Source organism: Vulpes lagopus, chromosome 3 (genome assembly GCF_018345385.1).
Source record: "Vulpes lagopus strain Blue_001 chromosome 3, ASM1834538v1, whole genome shotgun sequence".
Lineage (NCBI taxonomy): Eukaryota > Metazoa > Chordata > Mammalia > Carnivora > Canidae > Vulpes > Vulpes lagopus.
In genome coordinates this window covers 106,106,554-106,112,365 of record NC_054826.1, presented here as the reverse complement: position 1 = coordinate 106,112,365, position 5,812 = coordinate 106,106,554, and positions in this window count along the sequence as shown.

The window sequence follows — 5,812 nt, the reverse complement described above, 5'->3', positions numbered from 1 at the left end:
AGAAGCAGACTCTCTGCTGAGCAGAGATTCCTACATGGGGCTCAATCCCAGGACCTCAAGATCATGACCCGAGTCAAAGGCAGACAGTTAACTGACTGAGCCACTCAGGCACCCCTAATTCTGAATATAATAAAGAACAACATTTGACAGAATCCAACACCCTTTAATTACAAAAATAAAAAGGCTTAAGAAACTAGGAATAATATGAAACTTCCTTAGCTTTCTAGGTATCAAAGGGCATCTATAAGAAATTCATAGTTATTATCATACTTAAATGATGAAAGACTGGATGTTTTCCCCCTGAGATCAGGGTATCTGTTCCCTTTAACATTGTACTGAAAGTTCTAGCTGGAGCAATTAGGCAAGAAAAAGAAATAAAAGACATCCAGATTGGAAAAGAAGAAGTAGATTACCCAGATGACATGATCTTGTATATAGAAAACCCTTAGGAATACACATACAAAAACTATTAGAGCTAATAAGCTAGTTTAGCAAGGTTTCAAAATATAAGACTAATGTACAAAAATCTGTTTTACTTCTCATTGCTAGCAATGAAACAATCCAAAAATGAAGTAATAATGCCATTTATAATAGAAACAGGGGGAATAAAATAGTTAGATATAAATTTAACAAAATGAGTAAGATTTATATACTGAAAATGACAAACACCCTGTGAAAAGAAATTTAAAATTGAAATAGATTTTTTAAATCTCAAGTTCATGGGTCCTGTGACCCATTAAATGACCCATTTAATATTGTTAAGATGGCAACACTCCTCAAACTGATCTACAGATTCAATGAAATCCCCATCAAAATCCCGGCTTCTTTTTCTTTTTTGAAAAAGTTGGCAAGTAGATCCCCAAATCCTTATGGAAACGCAGGAATCCAGAAAAAAATGAAATGGAAGAATAATTTGGAGGAATCACTTGATAAAACTTACAACAAAGCTACAATAAGCAAAGTAGTGTGGTCCTAGCATAAAGAAAGCAAAGATATAGATAGGTAGATGATTGAGATAGATAGATAGATAGATAGATAGATAGATAGATAGATAGATAGATAGATGATAGATAGATAGATTCATGGAATATAGTTGAGATTCCAGAAATAAACTATGTGTGCAGTTACTTTATCTTCAACAAGGGTATCAAGACCACTCAATGGAGAAAGAACAGTCTTTTTAACTAATAGTGCTGGGACAATTGGATATCCATGAACAAAAGAATGAAATCAGACTCCTCTCAAACACATACAAACATTACCTCAACATGGATCAAAGACCCAAACATAAGAGCTTTTAGCTATAAAACATTTATAGTTTACAAAATATTTTATAATTTTTTTAAAAGATTATTTTTAGAGAGAGAGCATGTGTGCACAGGGGGCGGGGGGAGGGGGAGGTGGAGAAGGAGAGAATCCTCAAGCTGACTCCTGGAGCTCCATCCCAGGGCTCTGAGATCACGACTTGAGCCAAAATCAAGAGTTGGCTGCTTAACTGACTCAGACACCCAGGTGCCCCAAAACTTCTATAAATTTTTTAAGCTTGTAACTTTATAACTAGATTGTAAACTTTATAAATGTTTCTAACACTCTTAGATAAAAAGATAGGCATAAATCTTCATGATCTTGAGTTAAGAAATGGTTTCTTACATATGGCTCACAAAGCAGAAGCAACAAAAGAAAAAATAGGTAAATAAGATCTCAGAATTAAAAACGTTTGTGCTTCAAAGGGCATCGGAAAGTAAAAGTTGGTTAAGCAGCCAACTGTTGATTTTAGCTCAGGTCATGATCTCAGGGTGGTGAGATCGAGCCTCTTGTTAGACTTAGGTGCTGAGTGTGGAGCCTACTTAAGATTCTCTCTCTGTGACCTGGATGGCTCACTAGTTGAACATCTGCCTTTGGCTCAGGTGGTGATCCCAGGATCCTGGGGTCAAGTCCTACATCCGGCTCCCCTCAGGGAGCCTGCTTCTCCCTCTGCCTATGTCTCTGTCTCTCATGAATAAACAAAAAATCGTTTTAAAAAATCTCTCTCCCCCTTCTTTTGCCCCCCCCCCCAAAATAAATTTGAAAAAATGTATCTTCATGCAATGGACTATTATTTGACAATGAAGAGGAATGGAGTATTGATATATGCTACAGCATGGCTAAACCTTGAGAACATCGTGCTAAGTGAAAGAGGCCGGTTACAAAGACCACATATTGTTTGATTTTGTTTGCATGAAATGTCCACAAGAGGCAACTCTAGAGAGAGAAAAAGTAGATTAGTGATTGACTAGGGCTAAGGGAAAGGAGTTGCGGGGGGGAGGTTGGTGATAGGTAGTGACAGCTAATGGATATGGAGTTTCTTTCAAGCGATGGATCTAATTCTAAAATTAGATTGCGATGGTTGCATAATCCCATGAATATACTAAAAACCACTGAGTTGGATAATTTAAATGAGTTAATTGTATGGCATGTTAATTATATCTTAATAAAGCTGCTAAAATAATTTTTTTTAAAAGTCAGATTGAGTCCTTAGAAAGCAGGAACTGGGGCTGGGGTATGGGATGTCTGGGGTATCAGAGAAGGACCAAGGGATGGGTGCGCTGTCTGGTCCCAGGAAGGAAGCAGAGGCTGTGGACCCCTTCTAAACATTTCATAGGACCCGGTTCATGCTTCTTTGTAGATACTCATGGGTATATGTTGATCAGGGTATATGGTATCTCCATTCCAATTTTTTAAAAGGTGCCTAATCATTCCCAACATAAATCACCCTGCTCAAGGTCACAAAGCAAGTTTGCTAATTAGCAAAATCCCCGTTTCCAATACCCCAGTCCAGTCTGTTTCTGTCCTGGACTCTTGTCAGCCTTTGGGTCCAACCTGGACAGGTAGAAGGCCTGGGGTCAGTGCTTATCCTGCTTTGGGGAGTGAGTGTCCTTGGACAAACTGGTGTCTCTTCATGCAGCCATGACACCCTAGTCCCTGCTCTTGCCATGTGGGCCCTCTGTCCTGCCATGGGGAACAAGAATAAGAATGCTTTCTAAAGCTACCGTCTGAGTACTGGGCGTGACAACCCTGAGTGAAGTCCCTGACATCAGGGAGATCCTTGATACCTCTGCTCCTGAAAACCACCTGGTGTTAACAGTCCTGACTCTGCCAGCTGCAAAGTCCCCTACAACTGGCATGTGGGCCTGGAGATGGGCTGTGCACTGGTCACTTCCTGAGGCTGCCACTTTGGTCTAGCGCTGATAAGAGCATGGAAAGGAGGATCTGCTTCACTCTAACCTTTGGCTTCATTTTGGCTTACAAATTGGGAAGGACCTTGTGGCTGAGCTTTATAATCCAAAATCAGTTCTTGAGTGTTCTTCTAAAGATACTCTATAGGAATTTGAGTACTAATGTGTAATTTGGCCCAGATGGGAGAATACTAACCACCTTATTTTTCTCACTTGACATATTTTTGGGGTATCTTTCAACAACATTGGTTAATAAGTCTCTCTCTTTTTTTTTTAAACAGCTGCATAATATATTTTAGAGTGGCTAGCCTTCATTAGTCCTTTGCTAATGGACACTTAGGGTATTCCTGGTTATCACAAATTTTGCTGCGCTGAACAATGTTCTCTTCAATTTTGCCATGGAAGTGGAAAAAGAACTCTGGTGTAAATTCTTTGACGAGTGCTTGCCGAGTCAAAGGGTATATGCATTTAACTTTTTTTTTTTAAAGATTTTATTTATTCATGAGAGACACAGAGAGAGAGAAAGAGAGAGAGGCAGAGACACAGGCAGAGAGAGAAGCAGGCTCCATGCAGGGAGCCCAATGCAAGACTCGATCTCAGGACCCCAGGATGACGCCCTGGACCGAAGGCAGGTGCTAAACTGCTGAGCCACCCAGGGATCCCCTGCATTTAACTTTTTTTTTTTTTTTTGCATTTAACTTTTTAATACATGATCAAATCATTTTCCCAAACGGTTGTACCAATTTACACTAAACATGGGGCTTCTTTTTCTTTAAATAGTTATGTAGCAGTCCAGAAAATGGATATGATTGTAATTTAACAGCCTACTTTCCCCTACTGATTTGAATAATATTTATCATAAACTCCCCAAAATAAGGCTGTTTCTATATCTTTCCCCCCACTTCATTGGCTAATTTATTCTTGTGCCAATAATAACCTGTTTTAACTTCAGTGTGTTGGTGTTTATCTAGTATGTCAAATACATCACCCCCATTTGTTCTTAAAAATGTATTACATAGGAATTTTGGGTGTTCAAGTTGTGTTAAAATACTTTTTTGGGAGTGCCTGGGTGGCTTAGTCCGTTAAGCCTTCGACTCTTGATTTAGGCTCAGCTCACAATCTCAGGGCTGTGGGATTGAGCTCCATGCTCAGTGCAGAGTCTGCTGGAGATTCTCTCCTCTCTCTCTGCCCCTCTTACCCCCTCCCCACTCATGCATGCTCTCTAAAATTAAAAAAAAGAAAGAAAAAAAAAAGGACACCTCGGTGGCTCAGCCGTTGGGCGGCTCCCTTTGGCTTAGAGCGTGATCCCAGATTCCCGGGATCGGGTCCCACATCAGGCTCCTTCCATGGAGCCTGCTTCTCCTCCCTCTGCCTGTGTCTCTGCCTCTCTGTGTCTTTTATGAATAAATGAATCAAATCTTTAAAAATAAAATATTTAAAAAATCTTTAAAAAAACAAAAAAAAACCCTTTTTGGATGATACTGAGTTTAAGGATTAAAATTCCTTTTTTTAAAAAATGATTTTATTTATTTATTAATGAGAGGCCCAGAGAGAGAGAGAGAGAGAGAGAGAGAGAGGCAGAGACACAGGCAGAGGGAGAAGCAGGCTCCATGCAGGGAGCTACCTGGGCTGCCTTTTTTTAAAAAAAGATTCTACCCATTTATTTGACAGAAAGTGAGAGAGCACAAGTGGGGTGAGCTGCAGGCAGAGAGAGAGGCAGAAGCAGGCTCACCGCTGAGTGGGGAGCCTGATGTAGGGCCTGATCCCAGGACCCTGGGATCATGACCCAAGTCAAAGGCAGACACTACTGACTGAGCCACCCAGGGACCCCAAGAATCAACATTTTTTTGATAATGTCTTTCCATTCAGGTACATGGTATGTCTCCATTCAGTTAGGGACTTAGTGATAGGGGCAGTCCAGGTGGCTCAGTGGTTTAGCGCCACCATCAGCCAAAGGCATGATCCTGGAGACTCTGGATTGAGTCCCACATCAGGCTTCCTGAATGGAGCCTGCTTCTCCCTCTGCCTGTGTCTCTGCCTCTCTCTGTGTCTCTCATGAATAAATAAATAAAATCTTAAAAAAAAAAAAAAAAAAAGACTTAGTGATATACATTTCTTCATATGTGTTTTGCATATTTCTTATAAGGTTTATTCCTTCACCATTTATGGGTTTTGTTGTCACTATGAATGGAACCCTTTTATCCCACAAGTAGATTATTGCAGTATATAGGAAATGTACTGATTTTGGACCTCAGTGTATTATCTGTAAAAGGACAGAAATACTCAGTAAAAGGTTTCCATGATGAAGTAACAATGGACTAAACAAAGATAAGTAGATTTGTTCATTTTTGGACTTATCAGTGACTTTAATACACTTTTGATCATCAATAATCCCCAAGAAGGGCACAGGGAATTTCCTGCACTTCCCTGACCAGGGGACCTTTTGTCAAGATATTCTGAAAATATATGTTGGGAAACATTGCAGCCAAAGACCCTCTAGTTTCTAATCTGTCAATCCAGCAGTCTCACTGAACCTTATCTGATGCCCAAAATCCCACTCCCTTTCCCCCAACTGAAACACAGAAGACAACTCAGTG